This window comes from Notolepis coatsorum (assembly GCF_963971535.1).
Source record: "Notolepis coatsorum genome assembly, chromosome: 6".
Taxonomy (NCBI): Eukaryota; Metazoa; Chordata; class Actinopteri; order Aulopiformes; family Paralepididae; genus Notolepis; species Notolepis coatsorum.
Window position 1 is genome coordinate 61,100,138 of NC_140170.1, and position 24,470 is coordinate 61,124,607.

The 24,470-nt window shown below is 40.9% G+C and overlaps 1 protein-coding gene across 1 annotated transcript in view; it reads left to right on the plus strand.

Annotated features, from left to right (window-relative positions):
* cdk18 (cyclin dependent kinase 18) overlaps positions 1-24,470 on the plus strand; it is a 187,083-nt gene that overhangs the window by 114,318 nt on the left and 48,295 nt on the right. The window lies entirely within an intron of this gene.

Here is a 24,470-nt window from a genome sequence, read left to right on the forward strand (position 1 = left end):
CCTGATTCTCCTGGACGTGTCAGTAGCCTTCGACACAGTCAACCATCAGATCCTCCTCACATCTTTTGCAGGAATATAGGTTCCCCCTGCACCCTACAGACGGGTGTCCCCCAGGGCTCAGTCCTCCTCTTCTCTCTCTACACCAAATCTCTGGGTAACATTGTCACTTCTCATGCCTTCTTATATCACTGCTATGCCGATGACACTCAACTCTTCCTCTCCTTTCCTCCCAAGTCTCTGAATAGATCTCGACCTGCCTGTCCGACATTTCCCTGTTCTTTTGGCTGCCTGAGACCCCCTTCTATTTGGACTTTTGGGGGATCATCAAAGCGAAGCAGACTATTCTCTGTCCTCGCTCCACAATGGTGGAACAAACTTCCCGCCACAATCAGGACAGCTGAAACCCATCCAATCTTCCGCCATCGATTAAAAACCCACGTCTTCACTGAGCACAGCCGACAAGGGGTCAAATGACCCCTAGGCATTTTATTTTTATTTTTTTTTATTGGTCTTTTTCCCCCTCCATTTTTCCTCCGATTTTCTCCCATCCCAATGTTAGTCGTATGCCAATTCCCAGTCCCTTCCTGGTCGCTGCGCACTTACCCCCCACAGTCAGATCATCTGGGAGAGTGGAGGCTACCACGTGCTTCCTCCGACACACGTCCAGCCAATCACCGCTTCTTTTCACCTGGCAGCGCGGATTCTCATCGAGAGGGCGTAGCGTGTGGGAGGACCACACTATCCCCCTCAAGTCCTATCCGCGCTTAGCAGGCGCCCCGACCGAACTGTAGGAGTCGCTGTTTACAACGACCCGGACCCACCCCGCCAGCTTCTCCCACCCTCTAATACAGCCAATTGTATTAGTGCAGACGGCCAGCCAAGCTGGTGACAACCCCGGAGCTGTGAGCTGGATTCGAACAGGCGAATCCAGCTCACAGCTCCGGGGTTGGTGACAAACGCAATCTCCGCTCGGCCACCTAACCGCCCTTGACCCCTAGGCATTTTCAATAAATGTATCCTCATCACTCGGTCGAGCTCCAGCTCTGTCACTCAATGACTTTTCCTAAAAGTACCCGTTTTATCTGGCTCTTTGCCCGTCAATGTGTGGCTCTTCCATCCAAAAAATTAAATAAAAAATTATAATATTTTAATTTATTATTATTATTATTATTATTTTTATTTATTTTGTCACTCAAACCTGTGGTAAACCTCATACAGCTTTCCAAGACAGAGTTTCTACGGTCCTCATTGGCTGTAGCTCATCGCGGCCCTCCTTGCCTGTCACAACACATTTCACACAACATGGTTTAAACTCCCCGACAGGTCCAGATATTTAGCCTGCTTGATATTAGCTTGATATTTGTCGGGCATCAGCTACGCATCGGCAAGTCTCTCGGATCGCATCTTGTTCACACCTAGCAATCGAGCGGCGACTTGCAAGCGCGCTGAGCGAATGCCGATTTGCCTCCGATCTGGGGCTTTTTTCTTCAGCGAAAATTGGAAAATTAGGGCATTAATCATTAAGGCATTAAATGTAATTTAGAACACTCAAAGTCCTGCTGCCTGATCATGGCTACTCAGTGTCCTTCCTGTTGGTCCATGTGAACGATCAGCTCATGTCTATTAATAGGTCACAATCACTTCATTCTGAGATTTTAATTGTGATATCCAAAGCCTTCCTTTGCGTGTCTGCACCAGCCCCTCTCAGATTAGCCAGGGTGTTCCAGCTAGACCTGGCACTGCCACTGCCGCCGAGGACAGACGTAAGCAGGCCGCAAGGGGGGACAGGAGTTATGTGGGTGTAGGGTTTGATAATAGAGGCCTTGCACACAATCTTTGTGTAGTTCTATTTCTTCCAAACTGCCTGTTACCATTGGTAACCACTTTCACAAGAAAATATGAACGGTAAAACATTGAAAAAACTTGATCTTACTTTTCCACTGTGACCTGTTTACAAGATCCAGTAATAAAACACCAATTTATTAGATTAGATTAGATTAGATTCAAATGTATTGTCATTATACAGCAAAAGTACAGTACAACGAAAATAAGTTTGGCATCCAACCAGAGTGTAATAGTGATATACAATGTACAGCTGATTAAACTGGATATACAATATATAAATGAGTACTACTGGGTGTAGTGCTAATCCTATGTATGTACAGAGCTGTAATATGAATATACACATATGAATTATAATATAATTAATATCATTATAGTGTTATTATTGTTATTGTTGTTGTTATATGTTACATTAATATTATAATATTTTAGTTCACATATTTCTCATATATATCTACACATAGCAACCATTGGTTTGCACATAGCAAGCATGGTTTCTTTCCAACATGGAGGAAATAGGGGCATTCTGAACATTCCATACAAGGCCTCTATTCCAAAGGAGATACATCCATATAAATTGTTGGCAGCCGGTCCTCGGTTCATTAGTGCATCGTTACGGTATGGGAGTGACGTGACATACTGCAGTCACAGACCTGCCACTGATAGAACGGCCATTCTTACTCCACATCTTTGAATGGTCACATCTTATAATACTTTTTCCAGATGCAAGAATAATGCTTCTAAACCACCCATGTACAGGCAAATCACATGTAACACCAGTAACATGTCTATACCCTAGGCTCTAGGTTACCCATACTGTATGAACTTTGAACTTTGTTGCCTATACTCAATTTATACCTACCTACTGTTTTCACTGTCTACAACTGCCCTACACTGTAATCATAATTAATCACAACTACCTACATCATACTATAGTCTACCCATATAACTCTGTATGATAGCATGTCCAATACTGCTGTATCATATATATATATATATATATATATATATATCAGCGTTTCCGTTAGCCGGTAATTACCGGTATTTGACCGGCAAAATCTGTTGAAGTCCGACATATTTAATCTCTCCGGTCTTAATGTCCGGTGAAAATAATTCCCTGAGTCTAAGCACAATTTGATTATTTGAATTGTATTAAAATAGGCTAAAATTAAATAGCCTATGCGATGAACGAAACGATCATTACATTTGTTTCCTCGTTGCTTCTAATAATGACAACGACGTTGTCAGCGAGAGCTTAGTGCTGGGTGTGCGAACTTTTGTGAAGCTGCAGAGCCATAGCAACAGCAGCACAATGCAGTATTCCAGCAGTACTCCAATTCAGCCATTTTCAGCCAATGTTGGGTGGGGGGCGCTGCTGTGCGGTTCCCAGAAAAGAGCCAATAACAACTGAATCAGCTGCTCTGCAGCGCCATACTCTTTGCAAATAAGTCGTTGCGAGGTGGAGAGAGTCGTCACGCAAACCACGATAATGTTGCCGTCTCTCTGCTTTCTCAGTTCTTCGCTTGATATAATTAATACAAATGTCCAATATAACGGAATTCGTTAGCTCATAAAAATGTGATTATAACAGACTGCTGTTTAGTGTCGGACCGACTGCCCACATACGCGGTCTATTTTATTTCAAGTCAGCAGCAGCACGGAGTATCGAGGGACTTATTTTATTTATAATGACTGTATACGCAAAAGTAGCCTAGTTTTAAGTAATACTATTATAAATCTACATGCCTTGAGGATGACATTCTTTATATAGCCTGCCTATCAATTGTTTTAAAGCTCAATAAACTATGACCGGAATTAATCTCATTTGTCCGGTAGATTGAAATCTTGCAGGTCACGGAGACCGGCAACAATTTTTTCTAACGGAAACCCTGATATATATATATATATTGCATATATATATATTGCATATATTTATATCCATATGTCTGAATATGCCTGCATATAATCATTCTATATGCCTACTTATACACCTGCATGTAACCCATATAACTCTGTATGATAGCAATAATGTACAATAATGCAGAATCTGTGTATATACCTGCACATAATCCTTTTTACATATTATGTAGATACTATCTATCTCTATACTATATATATATAGTTACGCTGCTGGCCAGTATGATGTGCATGCTTACCAACTGTTAGTCTGCAACACTACTATCACCGACATCTAAGAAGGGAGATCCCCCCTTGAATGGCCCTTCTAAGGTTTCTCTCCTCCACATTGCCTGTGGAGCATTTTTCCCTATTGTTAGGTTTTAGTGAGTTTTTCCTTACCTTCGCGTGGGGTATGTCTGGGAGTGCTTGCACCATAAAGATATTGCATTCTTTCATTTATTTGCATTTATTTTAAATTTGTTGGACCTTATGGTGTTCTTGTTTTGTTCTTGACTTATTGTTATGTTTTCTTCTTGACTTGTTTAAAGAAGACATGTACGGCCCATGGGGACATTAACGTGTGTTGTCGGGCCTTATAAATACATTTGATTTGATTTATGACATACTACCATAGTGTCTTTATACCTGTATCACTGTACATATTAATACTACAACTGTATACATCAGATTATTTAGACCTATTACTCATTACTACAAATCTATATATTTTATACCCAGTTTAATCACCTGTACATTGTATATTACTACAGCACTTTACTGTTACATTTGCACTTATTTTCATTGTACTGTAGCCTACCTGTGCTGAATAATGACAATACATTTTAATCTAATCTAATCTAACACCACATACTGGTATAGTGACCTTGACATTGGTAGGATAACAAGAACATTACACACCCAAAACAAAGTGCCAGTTCACTTCACTCGTGCCAAACATAATGGGCCTAGTTAATCAAAATCTTCGTTGACTTTAGATTCCTTTGTGCAATAGTTTCAAAGAATATGATGAAAATAAATGAGAATTATACCTGTTGCATTCATACTTTGGGTAATGAAATTAGTACGATCGTTTAATGAGTACTGTATCACAACATTCTTTTTAAAATACATGTAAATACATACAGTACTGTCAAATGTCCTCATAAAGAGGGCGACGTGTATTACCTGAACATCCCAACAGTCAGGACAGCTAAAACCATTCAGGACAGCTGAGACCAGTCATCACAGCTGAAACCAGTCATCACAGCTGAAACCAGTCAGGACAGCTGAGACCAGCTACATTTTCCGCTGTCGACTAAAAACACATTTATTTAACCTCTTAACATTTGTTTTACTTGAACTTGAGGCCTGCATACTTTTTTTGCAAAGCTTATATTTATACTTTATGCTTATAGCACATGTATAAGCCTGGTCTCTTTTGAAAGATAACATTCTGAAGTTACTAATGCAAAAAAGGAAAATCACTTTTAGCGCTAATGAAATAGAGTAACATAGGGCTGAACATGAGTTGAACTTGAATTTGTGTACTTGCATGTTTCTGTAGCAGTTGCAAAAGTATATATAAAAATGCCTATATTACTGCCTACTATGCTAATATGTCTATACTGTACTACTAGGGGCGACAGTGGCTCGGGAGGTAGAGCAGTCGTCTGGTAATCCGGAGGTTCCCGGTTCGATTCCCGCTCCTCCCGGGCAGCGTGTTGAAGTGTCCTTGAGCAAGACACTTAACCCCTAATTGCTCCTGATGAGCAGGTTGGCACCTTGCATGGTTGCCTCCGCCGTCGGTGTGTGAATGTGTGAGTGAATGGGTAAAATGTGAGGAACAAATTGTAAAGCGCTTTGGATAAAAGCGCTATATAAATGCAGCCATTTACCATTTACTATGCACTCAAGACTGTAGCACTCAAGTTCACTGTCGAATAATCGTACTGCCAGAGTTGTACCCTTCCTGCTGACTTGTTGTACAGAACTTGCAAGTCTCGTTGGATAAAAGCGTCAGCTAAATTACTAAATGTAAATGTTCAGTTGTGTCGGGTTTCGAGCTCAATACTATATGTGTATTGTATTACTGTGTAGTGTTACAGTAGAGGCATGTGTCCATAACATAAGCTGTTGTATTGTGAATGTGTCTTTTTAATCCTATTACTGTGTACACATGTGTTTGTGTGTGTGTGTGTGCGTGAGAGAGAGAGAGAGAGAGAGAGAGAGAGAGAGAGAGAGAGAGAGAGAGAGAGAGAGAGAGAGAGAGAGAGAGAGATCTATTTGTCCATAATGAGATTTTTTTGTATAAGCCGTATAGACTGTCACTGTGTCTCTCTAAATATTGATAGAGATGGGGACTCATGGGTACTTAAGATGGCGCCTATGAAGGTGTTTTTATTAAGTCTGAAGAAGAGCAATCTGTGCTCGAAAAAACATAATATAAAATAAAGGCAGTGAACATTTCAGCGTGCCGACTTTCCTCTGCATGGAAGGACCATCAGTGGAACATCGTAACACCTCACTATAGAACTAGAAACGATAGATGGGACCTTTAGTCACACTGTTTTCCTTTGGCAGCTGATGATGGCTGCTGTAGAATCCACAACGTTGTGGAAATCCTTGCAGGTTTGGTTTGCGTGACTAGAATCATAAGATAAGATATTCCTTTATTATTATGTATGAAAAGTGCTATATAAATAAATCCCCTTGGAGAAATGCAGGCGTCATAGCAGCATGGGGGGGGGGGGGGGGAGGTAAAGATATGGGCAGGGTAATAGTAGAAAGACATAAATATATTCAATAAAATAAACATTGTGAACAATGTAATTAAATAAACAGTGTAACAAAGGTGCAGATGAGGGTCTGTATGCCCTATCGGCTATATTATAATGTACGTTACAATAAATACATGCAATACAGAATTTGAATCTGAATATATACAGAGCAGAAGGGTCACAGCTTAGACATTCTGACAGAGGCTATTCAGTATGAGGATGCATGGGGGGGGGGGGTACAGTACAGGTGGGATAGGTATATAATAATAGGGAGGTGTAGTGGTTACGTCATTGCCGTTTTTCGTGTTCCACCCTCTGTCCAACGCAATGTATTTCCCCATTGCCCATTTCTAAATCGTCTCGTTTAAAACAAATAAAGCATGAACATTTGCATGGTGTAGCTTTCTGTATGTATTCATCCACAATCTATCGCTCAACATGAAAATATTCGCAATTAATCATAAAAAAAAGTGCCAAATTTTATTTCAACCAAAAATGCTTAAACAATAATGTTAGTGATAGAAGGGAACTCAGTTTGTGCAAAAGAAAAGTGCAAAGTGCAAAAATCCCGTTTAGAAAGAGCGTATTTGGGAAAGAGCGTATTTGGGAAGTCGGTTTTCTCTTACAAAACAGCGCCTGTCCATTTCATTCAACGCCTTCCAATTTAATCTCAGGTATTTGTTGATAGATAACCAAAGATGTGAACACTGATGTGTATACTATGTGGGGATTGAACTGTGTATATTGCTGTGTATATAAGGGTTAGATTATGTATGATGATATTGCTAATGGGTTTGTACTTGTGTTTTAATCTTTTTTGTACTAGGTATACTAGCCCATTATTTCTGGCAGGGGGACTGCCAATGTAAACTAGCCTTTTGGCTACAATTGGGTACATTTACATTCTATTTTATAAAATGTTCCTTAATGTATGTTGTCCCTCTCTAACAAATAAATTGAAACTGAAACTGAAGTAGTAATGATACTAGTGATAACAGTAGTAGTGGTGAACAGTAGTGAGTGGCAGGATTCAATCAAACAGTAGTGATTATAGTATACATGGTCCAAACCGTAGTAAAACACTGCACCAGAGTCCGTACAGTGTTTAATATTAAAACTATATAACAGTTCTAAAGTTCACCAGCTGTTAGTACTCCAGTACTTGGCAGCAGTCTGTGTGGCCCGTTCTATCTCTTCCAGTTCTATGGCTGCAGTGGGGTGGTCCGTTGTGTTGTTTTGGCTGCCGCTGTTCATTATTCAGCTGTCCGGGAGACGCAGCTGGATATGTGGTATAACCACCCAGAGGCTTGTCTGTCTGTCTGTCTGTCTGTCTGTCTGTCTGTCTGTCTGTCTGTCTGTCTGTCTGTCTGTCTGTCTGTCTGTCTGTCTGTCTGTCTGTCTGTCTGTCTGTCTGTCTGTCTGTCTGTCTGTCTGTCTGTCTGTCTGTCTGTCTGTCTGTCTGTCTGTCTGTCTGTCTGTCTGTCTGTCTGTCTGTCTGCCTGCATGCCTGTCTGTCTGTATGTCTGTCTGTGTCTGTTAAAGACATCCGGTGTGCACACTCTTGGTCTCAGACAATATAAATGTATTCCAGTTTTTATCTCAAACCTTTGGTCTTGATCTTGACCATTTGGGATGGGTCTTGGTCTTGGTCTTGGTCTCGTCTGGGAAGGGTCTTGGTCTTGGTCTTGGTCTAGTCTGCCATGTCATAACCACCAAAGGAGTGTTGTTCAGCTAATCAACAATACAGTTTTTCACGATTGCTAAAACACAAAACACATTCAATAAAACTAGCCCCCATTTGCCAAAACCATAAACACATTTCACCTGTAGACACAATTCACAAAACTGAATCCCCTTTTCTCACAACTCTAAACACATTTTGTCTTGCTAAAACACATGTTGCAAAAATCTCTGATCAAATGTGCACATTGAAGCTCGTGTGATGCAAAATGATAGCCACAGTCTGCAAAGGTTGAACACAATGAACACATGTGGTGTCATTGATTAAACACAACAACTCAAAATGTAAGACACTTGTTGTGAATGATGTGACCACTCATATATATAGGCCAGTGCAGATTGCACAGTTTGCTGAAGGTTCCAAAGGATTTTTCTTTTCTTCTTTGGGGGTGGGGGGCAAGAAGGATGTGTACAAGATGCATTACTGTATAGTAGGCCTATATCCTACATGTATACGATATATGTTTCCAAATGCAGTATGTATACTGTTTTTTTTTGTGACCAACTTTTTATTTTGTCTTTTTTTTTAAAACAAGTTCAGAGGAAAAACATTCACATCAGCATTTCATATTAATTCACACAGTGGCATAAAAAGTGTCTTTTCAGTATATAGATTGTCCGTCAGTATATTCATATACTGTGTAGCCTGCCTGTTTGTAGTTGTGACAGTCTTTTCCTCCGTTCTGACGGTCCTGTGGCTGCAGGACAGCCCAGGCCGTTTCTTAACCCCCCTCCCAGCCCCCCGGGTTTGCATAGACATTTTAGGAAAGGGGGAAACCATGATGCATACATGTATAGGATACAATTAATTAGAAAATAAATCATAATTATGTTTGTTAGAAAACCTCTGATCCTGTATTGATCTATGTATCGAAGGCCTTTTCGGCGTCAAGGGACAACACTGCGCATGGTGATATTTTTGGAGCTTTGTCAATAATGTGTAACAGTCGTCTTAAATTATCTGATGCAAATCTTTGTTTAACAAATCCAGTTTGGTCTGGGTGGACCAATATTGGCAGTATCGTCTCTAGACGCCGTGCGAGGACCTTGGCATATAATTTTAAGTCTCCATTAAGAAGGGACAGTGGGCGATAGTTAGCACAGACGTTTCCATCCTTTCCTTTTTTCTGTATCAGTGTGATAATTGCTGTACTTATGTCTCTATTAAAACTCCCTTTCATAATGGCTTGTTGGAACATCTCGAGTAGTAATGGACCCATCTCTTTCCAAAAGGTCAAGTACAGCTCCGGTGGGATACCATCGAAACCTGGTGATTTCCCCTGTTTAATTTCTTTCAGTGCATCGTAAAGTTCCTCCAGGGTTAAGGGAGAATCCGTTAAGGTTATTTGTTGCTCTGTTAATTTAGGTAGATCCAAGTCTTCAAAAAAGGAGTCTAAATCAGCTTTTGAGAATTGAGCTTCAGATGAATACAATTGTTGATAGAAAAGTTTAAATTCTAGATTTATTTTGACCGGATCGTTTACCATCGCTCCTTCTTTATTTAGGATTGATGTGATGTCTGCTTTCTGTTCATTATATTGGATTTTCCTAGTCAACACAAAGCTTGGATTATTTCCATTCAAATACTCAATTTGCCTCGCTCTGTGAGCTAGGAACTCTGCTTTTTGTGCCATTAGAGCATTTAGTTCAGACTTCGCTTTCCAAAGCTCCCTTTCTCTTTCTTGATCGTAGTTGTTTTGTTGTTCTGCAGTTAGCAATGAGTGTCTATTTTCCAATCTGGATATTTCTTGATGGTGGGCTTTGTTACGTGCTGAAGCTAATTATATTGTATTATTGTGAATAAAGCCTTTAGTTGCATCCCATAGAAATCTTATATCTGTAACACTATTTTTATTGATATCGATAAAAAGGTTGAAGTCTGATCTAAATTGCTCATAGAATGATGGATCCTGCAGTAGTGTTAAATAAAATGTCCATCTAGTAGCACGTTTTGGACAATTTTCAATTGTATATACACACAGATTGGCATGGTGATCTGATAAAGATATGTTGATAATGTCAGTTTTTTTTAATACAGTGGAAAATATTAGCAGATATTAGTATATAATCTATTCTTGAAAATGTTTTATGTCTATTTGAAAAGAAGGTGTATTGTTTTAAACTTGGGTTATAATTTCTCCAAACATCTATCAATGAGTGATTTGACACCAGATTTTTAAATGCTGTAGTGGATGAATTAACTGAGGTTGGACCTGACTTATCCAAGCCTGGTGATAAAACTGTATTCATGTCTGCACCAATAATTATTCCACAATCTGAATACTTTTGTAAGGTCTTTGTTAGTTAGGCATAGAATGCAGAGTCATAAGTGTTAGGGGCATATGCTGATAGCAGCAATATCTCTTTGTCACCTCTATGTATACTGTTACTGAATTTCTAAAAAAAAGTTCTGTAAAAAGAACATTCTCACACTTTGAACATTGTGTTTTAAATAATTTGTTGTTGTGTGTAATGATGCTTAGTACTGTTTTTAGTAAATTTGTGCAGGCCTTGAGAGGGATTTTGGTGTCACAGTTTGCTTTTGAGCATTATGGGCAACTGTTTTGGTGTGATCGTTTGGTTTTGAAAAGAGAATGTGAGGTTTTATGTATGTAGCCTGAGAAAAGTGTTTTGTGTTTAGAGCTTTGGGAAAAGGGAGGGCAGTTTCATGAAATGTGTTTTAGCAATTGTGAAAAACTGTAATAATTCCTTTGAGCAGCAAGGCTTTCTGAACTAGTTTGTGAATTTGAAGCACAGCAGTGGCCTTCTTCTCATAACCCTATGAGACATAATCATACGCCTCTTGTCATAGATTATTCATTGTGCTAATTCTGCTAAATGCCAACACTAGGTTGCTCCTGCATATGAATACCAATGAAACAAAAGCTAGAGGGGGCGGGGGTGGAGAGAGAGAGAGAGATGGGGGGTGGATAGAGAGAGGTGGAGAGAGAGAGGGGGGGGGTGGAGAGAGAGATGGAGAGAGAGAGTTGGAGAGAGAGAGAGGGAGGGCGAGGGAGAGATTACAGAGACTACACAATGATCTATAGATTACTAAATATAGGAGTGTATCTTGATGCAAGCTTATAGCTTCATCAACAACATCTGATTGGATTTCCCAGTGTTGCCACATCTATTTAAAACCTGTGAGAAGCTGAATAAAGCTCTCAAAGACAGAGAAAGTCAATCACTCTAGGCTCAGTGGCCTGAAACAATTCATTAGTATATCCTCAGGTTGGTACCTGAGCACACACACACACACACACACACACACACACACACACACACACACACACACACACACACACACACACACACACACACACACACACACACACACACACACACACACACACACACACACACACACACACACACACACACACACACACACACACACACACACACACACACACACACACACAATCTACGTCATTATGGCTAATCTATTAAGACAGCCTAAATCAGTTTGGAATCATACATGCCAAACAATAAAGATAATTCCATTACCACATAATTTGTGTGTCCTGCGAGGCCATCTGCCTTCCTGCCTGTCTAATTACTAATACACTCATTTAAATGTACCAGTCCCCAGGTGAACCCAACATACGACTCCGTCACTTCAAAGTCGTTTCCTCAGCTCCTGTATGGGATGTGCTAATGAACTGTACTCATAAACCACCATAACACTTTACTGCTACTAATATCACTACTACTATCACTATTATTACTACTGTCACTACTATCACTTAAGGCTGTCCCCGAACCCTGTTTTTGGGATTCTAACTTCGTCAGGGTTTTTCGAACGAACGTTCGAACCTTCGTTTTTAATTAAAAAAGATAGATTTTTTTAATATATATCGCTGCTGTCGGGACAAAACCTCATAACTCCAAAAACCCAACTTTTCAGCAGATGAAAAAAACTAACACAGATTTGAGGGTGAATAGAGTTAGGAGGTTTAGACAGATGATCGGTTTAATGCTTTCCCATTGTTTAAACTTTGTAAAACCCACACACACATATGGAGGATGATCTACGGAGTTGATTTATATAATAAAAAAAAAAATTCAAAAAATGGAGTTATGAGGTTTTGTCCCGACATATATATATTTATCAACTTTCCAGCCCCAGACCCAGCCCAGGGAGAAGCCCCAGCCCAACTAAATCAATTAAATCAACTTTCTTTACATTTACATTTACATTTAGTCATTTAGCTGACGCTTTTATCCAAAGCGACTTACAAGTTCTGTACGACAAGCCATCAGGAAGAGCACAACTCTATCAGCTGAGTAACAATGTTCATCAAAGTGTTGAGTGCTACAGTGTAGGTTAGTTTATTAGGACAAGTGCATGACAGTATGGTTAGTTAGGGTTAGATTTTTTTATTTTTTATTTTTTTTTAATTCAGATAATGGTTGAAGAAGTGCGTCTTTAGTCGACGGCGAAAGATTGGACGTGTTTCGGCTGTCCTAACTGGGGTGGGTAGTTCATTCCACCATTGTGGGGCAAGGACTGAGAATAGGCGACTTCTCTTTGATGACCCTCCCGGAGCTTGGATAGGAGTAGGTCTGAGGCGGCCAGAAGATGCAGAGCGTAGGGGTCTTGAGGGTGTGTAGTTAGAGACCATTGACCGGAGGTAGGCGGGAGCGGTTCCCTTTGCCGCACGGTATGCTAGGTCGAGGGCCTTGAAACGGATTCGTGCAGCAATGGGGAGCCAGTGCAGGTCCCTAAGAAGTGGGGTGACATGGGCCGACTTCGGTAGGTTTGAGATCAGGCGGGCCGCTGCGTTCTGAATGAGTTGAAGAGGCTTAGTGGCAGTGGCCGGGAGGCCAGCGAGCAGTGCTATAACTATAGTGCTATAGCTATGAATATAACTCATCAGTTTATTTTAATACTATAATATTAATGTAGCCTAATCTTTATCTGCAACTGTGAAGAAAAACCCCATTGGTTTAAACAGAATTAATAGGAAAAAAAGAGTTTTAAAAAAATATATAAAAATAAATGTTTTTATTAAAAATAAAAAATTTGAATGTTGATTTAGAATTCGAATGCCAACGTAACGAACGAAGGTTCGAACGTTTGGGCTCAGCCCTACTATCACTACTACTACTACTACTACTACTACTACTACTACTACTACTACTACTACTACTACTACTACTACTACTACTACTACTACTACTACTACTACTACTACTACCACTACCACTACCACTACTACCACTACTACTACCACCACTACTACCACTACTACCACTACCACTACTACCGTACTACTCAAGTTCAAGTTCAAGTTTGCTTTTATTTGTCGCGTATAAAGTACATGTACATTACAGCAAAATGCATTTGCACTGGGACCAATCACAATGATCTTACGCTAGTGGTCACACAATACACCACACTGCAATGTGGCATCCACTTGACAGCTTTAAACATATGATGCCTTTGGCTGCCTGCACAATGTGAGTGCATGTGTGTGTGCGTGTGTGTCTCTTAAAGAGCGATATAGAGTTTCCTGCCTGGCTATGTGAGAGCCGGTGTGTCTGGTCCTTCACTGAATAATTCACTAATGTCTCCCTGTCTCAGCACCCTGGCAGACCTCCACACATCTTCTCCTCTCCTCCCTCTCTCTCTGTCGTCTTCCTGTCACCTCTAACTCTCTCACCCAGCCCCTCCACACCTCCTCTCCTCTCCTCCTGCTCATTACTCTCATCCATCTTGTTCTCCGCTCAGCCGCATCTATCCGTCTGTCTGTCTGTCTGTATGTCTGTCTGTCTGTCTGTCTGTCTGTCTGTCTGTCTGTCTGTCTGTCTGTCTGTCTGTCTGTCTGTCTGTCTGTCTGTCTGTCTGTCTGTCTGTCTGTCTGTCTGTCTGTCTGTCTGTCTGTCTGTCTGTCTGTCTGTCTGTCTGTCTGTCTGTCTGTCTGTCTGTCTGTCTGTCTGTCTGTCTGTCTGTCTGTCTGTCTGTCTATCTATCTATCTATCTATCTATCTATCTATCTATCTATCTATCTATCTATCTATCTATCTATCTATCTATCTATCTATCTATCTATCTATCTAGTGTGGTCCTCTAAATTCATTTGCATTGTGGATATAGTCTTGTTATGTGAATTTATGCCAAAAGAAAGGTCTGTGTTGGTCTCCCCCACTAATGATGCCTTGCCTCTGAAAGGACTAACCACAGGAAGTGGGTTGTTTGTCTCGCCAGCTGCTTCCATCGGCAGCCTGCAGAGAATATGCAGACCTGGGAGTTCAAGATTCAAACCGTTATTTAAACACGAGGCAACCTCGGTTTCCATCATTTACACCACGTCGAGTGTGCATGCAGAAATGAGCAAAGAACAAGCATATAAAACCAAACTACACAGCATGATAAAATCATGGGCGACAGCGATCGTCTGGTAATCGGAAAGGTTGCCGGTTTGATTCCCACTCCTCCCGGGCAGCATGTCAAAGTGTCCGTGAGCAAGACACTTAACCCCTAACTGCTCCCGATGAGCAGGTTGGCACCTTGCAGGGTTGCCTCCACCGTCGGTGTGTGAGTGAATGGGTGAATGTGAGGAACTAAAATTATAAAGCGTATTGGATAAAAGCACTATATAAATGCACCATTTACCATTTAAAATCATAACAAAGAGACAACAAGATGAGGATAACAAATCAAATAAAACACGTACGACTTGATTTTATGATTTGATGAAATGAATGTAGTGGGACATAAAATCAACAATATTGAAATTGACGTTCCTCATATTCAAGTAGGTCTCTTCTACAGACGGTAGGTGCGCACATGTGACCGTTTTAGCTTTTTAAAAGCAGGTGATGTTCAACTGTATCAAAGGCTTTTAACAGATCTATAAAGAGAGCAGCACAGTGTTTCCTCTCATCTAAAGCAGAAATTATATCATTATATCATCAAGGTCTCACAGCAGTTAGATGATGTGTGTTTGTGTGCGTGTGTGTTTCTATCTATCTATCTATCTATCTATCTATCTATCTATCTATCTATCTATCTATCTATCTATCTATCTATCTATCTATCTATCTATCTATCTATCTATCTATCTATCTATCTATCTATCTATCTATCTATCTATCTATCTATCTATCTATCTATCTATCTATCTGTCCACCGACCTACCCCTACGCTTGTGTGTGTGTGTGTGTGTGTGTGTGTGTGTGTGTGTGTGTGTGTGTGTGTGTGTGTGTGTGTGTGTGTGTGTGTGTGTGTGTGTGTGCACGCTCTGCGGTCTCTGACCCTGATTAACTTTACTAGATCAAAGGAGCGCTGTCTCTATGATATGCAAATGAGAGACAAATAAGCCTTCACTCCCCGTGTCTCCTTCAACTCCTCTTTCGCTCAGTCTCTCACTAAATTATCTCCCATCCAGCTCCTTACCTCTATTAGAAACACTTGCTGGATTCATACTAATAGTTATCATACTAGTAGACTATTTTTATCTGCAACGGTGGTGGACAACATGCTTAAATCCTTAACGTAAAGAACCAGTACAATGATGTTGATTCATAGGGCGGCTGAGTGGTGCAGCGGACTAAGCGCTCGTCACCAACGCGTGAGACACTGGTATCGAATCCGGCTGTCAGCGCTGCCTCCGGCTTGGCCGGCCGTCATACTGGCTCAATTGGCAGAGTCAGCGGGAGGGAAGCCGGTGGGTGGTAATCTGGTCGTTGTAAACAGCGACCCCTACAGGTCGGTCAGCGAGGAAGGGAGATGGTGAGGGTAGTGTGAGACTCCCACGCCACACGTTACACCTCACCAATGAGAGTCCGTGCTGGCAGGTGAAAAGAAGTGGCTGGCTGACTCTGCATGTATCGGAGGGGACATGCGATAGTATATCAACCCTCCCTAGATCGACCAGTCGGGGGCACATGCGAGCAATGACCAGGAAGGGGAGGGGGGAATTGGCACGACTAAATTGGGATGGGAGAAAAACACAGAAAAACAGGAGGAGAAAAAGTGGATAAAAAAAATGATGTTGATTCATTCAGACAAAGGGTATAGTGTTGAACGTCAATGTCAGGAGTGTAATTTATTCAGCTTCAGATGTTTCATTTGATTTGCTTTAGTGCTGCACCCTCTCTGAGCACAGACTACTACTTGAGAGGGTGTGGCCTTCTGACAAGGACATGTCGGCTGTGTCCCAATTCAGGGGTTGTGTCCCTTGAAGGCTGCAAATTGCATCACAGCGACACAACCAAGAGACGCAGCCTTTTTTCTCAGAATTTGTAGGATCCATCGGATTAGCCAAGTAACCCAGAATGCATTTCGCACCAACAGGCAGATATGGCGACTATTTACCAAGGCCGAACGCTGTTGTAACATTATGACCTATAGGACCATTATTCTACAGTTTAAATATTTTTTCAGATGAGAATGTATTAATTATTTTAGATTCCAAAATATGTGGTCAGTTTGTCCTAATAGGCTAACACCTGTTCTGAAATTTGCTCCAACGTTTTCGGAGATTGAGCGGCTGCGACAGGACTGGGGTTGACGACGCATGCCCAGTTTAACTGGGAATCCCTGTTCAACGTGAGGTTAACTATCGTAACCGATCGTCCTGCTATATTCTTTTATCGGTCATTTATCAGTCTCCCCAGTTAGTAGCTAGATTAATATGTTTAGTGGAAGTGGCAATAATCAAATAATCGGGATAAAATCATCGCTTTATCCGTCTGATTCAGATGACACTAACAGCCATTTTGAGTATCATGGTCCATATATGGGCATCTGTGTGTACAGTGACACGAGGGCATCCCCAATCTTGGCACCAAGAGGATTCCTCCTTTTAACTAGCACAGGCGACAAGGGGTCACATGACCCCGTAGGCATTTTCAATAAATGTATCCTCGTCACTCGGTCGAGCTCCAGCTCTGTCACTCAATGACTTTTCCTAAAAGTACCTGTTTTATCTGGCACGGTTTCTGAAATTTCAAAATGACTTCAGGAAAATGGAATTAGAACGTTATTTCAGCTATTTCTGCTGAGCGGCCACCTCCCTACCTCCTTGACCCTCCCTCCCTTTCACTCTCTCCCTCCCTTTCTCTCTCTCCCTTTCTCTCCCCCCTCCCTTTTTCTCCCTCCCTCCCTCTCTCTATACCTCCCTCTTCCTCTTTCCTCACTTCATCTCCCTCCCTCTCCTTCCTCTCCCCTCCCTCCCTCTCTCCCTCTCTCTCCATCACTCCCTTTCTCCTTCTCCCTCCCCCTCCCCTCCCTCATTGACCCTCCCTCCCTTCTCTCCCTCCCTAAAGGCTGTCGGGTCTTCTGACCCGAATTAGTGTAATTTTCTCCATGGCTGTGCTACTGCTAGTGTTAACTGGGCATGCATCTGCCCCAGTCTCTTCAGTAGACCACACCGTGTCATTTGTGGTTTACGAAGGAGACACCTTTGTAAACGTGTCCGTCGAAGGCTACAATCGCTGAATTGAGACACAGTTAGAAAAATGTAAACAAATTCACGGGACCAGTGTGATTGGTTGCTATGAGAGATTGACATGGGCTAACCCGTGCAAGCAGGTGATAAATAATCGGTCACAGTTGCTGTGGATGTACTTGAACCACTCAAATCAACAAAAATTTGTAGCAAACAAGTTCCATTACATCTCTGTGGACTGACTCTACTGCAGTTGAAAACAGTTGAGGAAATAGTTTCCGCAGTTCACTAGAGTTTCTCGTGGTTTTGATTGATTGATTGAAAAGTTTATTAACAGATTGCAGAATGGGTACAATACAGTACAGCTCAATATACAGAGAAAAACAGAGAAAAACAGAAAATTGGAGAAAGAGAAATAAAAAAATTAAATAAATAAAAAGAAATCACTTGAAGTCATGTGTTATACTCATCAGATCACGCCTAGGGGGGTCTAACGACCCTCCGCTGCGCGTCGGGCTAACAACCACCCCTAGGCGTGATCTAATGAGTATAACACACTCCATCGCGTGATGTAATGCACATGTAATGCGTGACATGCAGCAGCGGCAGCGCAGGCGGAGCGGAGCAGGTCAGCTGCAGACTGCAGAGCATCACTTTCCTCTGCCTCTCCGCCTCTTTGCTTTCATTAGGCTGAAGTGTTGATCACATCTAATGCTCACACCCAGGGGCTGTGTGCGTGTGCGTGTGTGTGTGTGTGTGTTGTGTGTGTGTGTGTGTGTGTGGTGTGTGTGTGTTGTGTGTGTGTGAGCATGCGCGTGTGTGTGTGTGTGTGTGTGTGCACGCGTGCATGCATGTAGTAAACACATCACTATTGAATTTTCTGTATTAAAAGGAGGCAGTAAGTCCTGAAGTTAATATTAATGGTGGTGGTGTGTGCGCGCTTGTGTGTGTGTGTGTGTGTGTGTATGTGTGTGTGTGCATACATGTGTGTGTGTGCATACATGTGTGTGTGTGTGTGTGTGTGTGTGTGTGTGTGTGTGTGTGTGTGTGTGTGTGTGTGTGTGTGTGTGTGTGTGTGTGTGTGTGTGTGTGTGTGTGTGTGTGTGTGTGTGTGTGTGTGTGAAGAAGCAAGACAGAGAGACACACAACACTACTGAACACACAGAGAGAGAGAGAGAGAGAGAGAGAGAGAGAGAGGAGAGAGAGAGAGAGAGAGAGAGGAGAGAGAGAGAGAGAGAGAGAGAGAGAGAAAGGACATCTCCCTCACTTAGCCATAGCGTCCCCATGGAAACAAGGAGTTAAAGAGCCCAATGCTTTCCACATCAAACACCCTGGGTGGGAATGGATAGAACTAACACATACACACACATATAGACACACACACACACACACACACACACACACACACACACACACACACACACACACCCACACACACACACACACACACACACACACACACACACACATCAAGGCAGGAACCCAGAGCACAACTCAAAGGAACCAAACCCACACATTACACACTGAATAATAAACATGTCCTTTCTCTCTCTTTCTATCTCTCTCTCTCTCTCTCTCTCTCTCTCTCTCTCTCTCGTCTCTCTCTCTCTCTCTCTCTCTCTCTCTCTCTCTCTCTCTATCTCTCTCTCTCTCTCTCTCTCTCTCCTCTCTGGCTGATATGAAGTAGCCTCAGGTGTCTCTCGTCCCGCTGTGCGACGCTGTGCTCATAAGCGCTAATTGTCCAGACCACATCAACAACCTTCTCATCAGAGTGGGCTCTGATGATGAGCAGAAGCTGAGAAAAGAACAAGTTCAGAAGCTATGTCCTCCCTGGTCGATACATGTTTACAGGAGAGCTCCTCTTTTTCAGAAGACGCTCATCCGTCGGATGTCCCCTAGAAGCCAGTTTGATGCGTATAAAATAGATACTCAGACTGAGAGACTACGTATCATATTTCATTTGAATCACTTCATTTTTTATGACAATTTCACAATGATAATCGTATGACGTTATCACATAACTAACAACAAATCAATGATTATTAACATGGCCTTGGGACATACAGTATGACGACAAGATAATTATTGTATTGGAGAGACTGAATCAATTGATACACAACTCAACTAGTATGCGGCCTAAGCTACTTGATAGACACAGAACAGGCAACACAAGAGAGGTTAGTTGCACCCGTTCTGGTCTGGTCTGGTCTGGTCTGGTCGTCCTCCAATCTCCTCTAAGTTCTGTCTGGTTGTCCATCTTGCCCCTCCGACTGCAAGTCACTATAGAAGGTCATGTGACCAGAGACCCCAATGTCTCCCAACACCCCTCCAGCTGTTTATCCCATAGTGTGGCCTGTCTAACCTCCAGAATTAAAGTTTAAGAATATAATATAATAATATTTGTTCTGCATGTGAGATTCATTGGACTCATAGAAATGGTCAAGGTGAGACCTACATAATTCACAATACCAAGATGTCATTGATTTCAATTCCTTTCTCATAGTGTAAACTAAATAGTGCTTCTTTGTACCTCTCTAGTCTCTGACCACAGCTCTTATCTCTGAAATACAACTCTTGTATTGCCCTTCCCTCCATAAACCTCTGTTCCCCTCCTGGTTCTGAGCAAACTAGAGGGACCTTAAAGGAAAACTCCAAAACTTTGGGAAATTAGCTTATTTGGCATCTACCCTGGAGTTAGACAAGAAGATACATACCCTTTTTCTTCTCTGTGCATGCAGTAGGAGTAGGAAGACACGCACCATTAGCCTAGCTTAGCGTCAGTCACTGGAAGTAGGTTCCTCCATTAGCCTAGTTCCCAACGTCTTCCTACTCCTACTACATGCACAGAGAAGAAAAAGGTATGCATCTTCTTGTCTAACTCCAGGGTTCCCAAAAGTGTTGGAGTGTTAAGATACATACCTTTTTCTTCTCTGTGCATGCAGTAGGAGTAGGACAACGCGCACCGTTAGCCTAGCTTAGCGTCAGTCACTGGAAGTAGGTTCCTCCATTAGCCTAGTTCCCAACGTCTTCCTACTCCTACTGCATGCACAGAGAAGAAAAAGGTATGCATCTTCTTGTCTAAATCCACGGTAGATGGCAAATAAGCTAATTTCCCAAAATGTTGGAGTTTTCCTTTAAGGGCCAGCCAGTCATTAGGGTCAACAGGTTTCATAGGTACCAAACTTCCATTCCAATAATGATGTAGTATAAGGAGGTAGTTTACCAATAAGGGCCTTAAAAATGAACAAATACCAGTGTTTGTTGCACCTCTTCGTCAGAGAGGACCAACCAACCTTCTCATAAAGGACACAGTGATAGACAGAGTCAATGGATTTAAGGGTTGAGGCCGCAGCATGCCTATAAATGGCATCACCAAGACTGATAAGAAAACTGCTTCGGCAACTCTCTTCCTACTAGGGCTGAGCCCAAATGTTCGAACGTTCGAACCTTCGTTCGTTACGTTGGCATTCGAATTCTAAATCAACATTTGAATTTTTAATAGAAATAAAAATCTTTTTTATTATTACTATTTTTTTTCTTTTTTTCTTTTTTTTTATTAATTCTGTTTAAACCAATGGGGTTTTTCTTCACAGTTGCAGATAAAGATTAGGCTACACTAATATTATAGTATTAAAAGAAACTGATGAGTTATATTCATTAAAGAAAGTTTATTTAATTGATTTAGTTGGGCTGGGGCTTCTCCCTGGGCTGGGACTGGGGCTGGAAAGTTGATTTAATAAAAAATGTAAAGACTAATTTAATCAGATGAATCACTTTATTCAACTTGAGGATTTAGTTTGAGGATAGTACAAAAAAGAAATATATATATATTATAAAAAAGTACTTTTTTTCCCTTCTTTTTTTAATTAAAAGCGAAGGTTCGAACGTTCGTACGAAAAACCCTGACGAAGTTCGAATCCCAAAAACAGGGTTCGGGGACAGCCTTACTTCCTACTAATCAAAGGAAAGCTGGTTCTGTTTCTATATAGTTAGTACATTTTCTGTCGCACAAATATACACAGAGCTGAAATAATTAACTCTTCATCAAAACATGATATTTGTGTTTCGTTGACAATATGAAATGTGTATAAAAAGAGTTTTTGTGTATGAAAGCTAAGGGAACTCGAGGTCATGTGTCATAGTGAATAACACGATGATGATCTATGGCATGTGCCTGCAGCTTGTGCCTGCATGCGGCCACAGCTGTGGTGTTATTTACCCACATACCCAGGTTGTGTTCTGCTGCTTAACTACATTAAGCCGTCCTCACATCACCGCCTCCTCCAGTGAAAGGGGCACTTCACCGAAAAACTACGCCAATTTATTTCAAACATAATCTCTCACGTATCCCAAGGCTCTAAACTGGGTTGCACCCATCCATTTAGTTTGGCGGTTCATGAGTTTGAAAATGGCCACCGGTGATCAGAGGACACTGAATCCTTGTGTTGTGTTAATTACAGCTCAATGATGTAGAAAATGATGTAGTAAAAATGGGAGATTTATTGTTTATTGTTTGAAAGGATCCCTATTAGCTGCCACCTAAGTGGCGAGCTAGTCTTCCTGGGGTCCACAGAAAGACAACAAAAAACATAAAACATAACAATACATGAGATACATATGATAATCACAATTCACTTAATTAACAATGATAATCTAAAAACAGTAAAACATTGTAGACATCATTATAAACATCAGAATATTTTGCTCACATATTTAAGTAGTGCATTCTCAGGTGGTATTTGAAAGACGCTTTGCTATTCAATTTACTTATGTTCAGTGGGCAGTTATTCCAATGATTGATAGCACGATAAACAACCGTCCTCTTTAAAGCATTTGATTTTTGGACATGGTAACATAATCTGTCCATCATCGGCTGACCTAGTAAAATAAGAAAAAGAAGAAGTGGGAAGTTATTCCAATGATTGATAGCACGATAAACAACCGTCCTCTTTAAAGCATTTGATTTTTGGACATGGTAACATAATCTGTCCATCATCGGCTGACCTAGTAAAATAAGAACGAACCTGACTGCATCTGACAATTTGTTTGTATAAGAAAACAGGTTGAGACGAAAAGACAGTGTTCCTGAAAAATGTAACCGTGTTGAAAACCAGCCTATTCTCTACGGTTAACCATGAGAATTGACGGTGCATAGTGATGGTGTTTGTTCTCATGGAACAATGTCAGACTAACCTTGCAGCTCTGTTCTGGGCAGTTTGCAATTTCTTTAGTTGACCTTTGGATGCAGAGGACCATACTGGTGCACAATAATACAGGTGACCAGATAAGGATTGCAATAGGGGTTGCTATTGTTTCATCTCCATCATTTCATTGAACTGTAATTAACACACGGGTTCAGTGTCCTCTGATGACATCAACCTCATTAACTCTCAATAACAAACTAAATGAACGTGTGTAAAACTGTTTAGAGCCTTGGGATATTAGGAGATGATGCGCTAAATAAATCTCTGTTGTTTTTTGGTGAAGTGCCCCTTTGAGGCTCTCTCACAGACCGTGTATAGACTCTATTATACAGCGGGCGACAGTGGCTCGGGAGGTAGAGCAGTCGTTCGGAGGTTCCCGGTTCAATTCCCACTCATCCCACGGGCAACGTGTCGAAGTGTCCTTGAGCAAGACACTTAACCCCTAACTGCTCCCGATGAGCAGGTTGGCACCTTGCATGGTCGCCTCCGCCGTTGGTGTGTGAATGTGTGAGTGAATGGGTCAAATGTGAGGAACAAATTGTAAAGCTCTTTTGATAAAAGCTGCTATATGAATGCACCATTTACCATTTACAGCAAAGGTTTCTTTTCCACCCCTGCAATTATACTCTATTCAATATTATCTTCATCCCAAATATGTGGACGGTAGGGCTGTACCGAATGTAATTTTTTAACATTCGAATCTTCTATTGAAGTATTCGAACGAAGCTTTGAATGTCTATAAAAAAAAATTTACTTCATACATTTGAAAAAAAATATTAAAAATGTAACTAAATCCTCAATTTGAATAAAGTGATTAATTTGATTAAATTAGTATTTTTCTTTTATTAAATCAACTTTCTTTAATGAATATAACTCATCAGTTTCGTCAACATAAATAATCCAAAAATGGCACGGTTGGTATGAAAGTGATGGTGACGTCTTATAGTATAATATTATAATATTAGTGTAGCCTAATCTTTAACTGCAACTGTGAAGAAACCCCCCATTGGTTTAAACAGATTGAATAGACGCATACATTTAAATTATTTTAATATTAAAGAATATATAAAAAATAAAAAATGCAAATGTTGATTTAGAATTTGAATGTCAACATTATGATCGAAGCTTCGAAGCTTTGAAGTATTCGGTACAGCCCCAGTGGACGGCACACCTCTTGTTGAGGGGAACACAACATGGGGAGTAAACATGGGTTAGGTGGCGACAACTAACGACTAACAAACAGATATAAATCATGTGGATGAAGGAATAGTCCTTGCCCCACAATAATAATAATAATAATAATAATAATAATAATAATAATGGATAAAATTTGTACCGCGCTCTACATTCGTGAGAATCTCAGAGTGCTACAGGAGAATAAAGACAAAAGTTAAATGAATAAAACAATTTAAAATGAATAAAAACAATTAAAACGTGAAATGGAAGAACCTAAGAGTAAAATAAAATAAAAATAATAGTAAATTGAATAGAAGTAAAAAATAAAAGTAAAAGAAAATTCAGGCAAAAGCCTTGTTAAAAAGAAATGTTTTTAGGCCCCTTTTAAAAACCTCGACGGATTGTGGTGCTCTCAGGTGGATGGGGAGAGCATT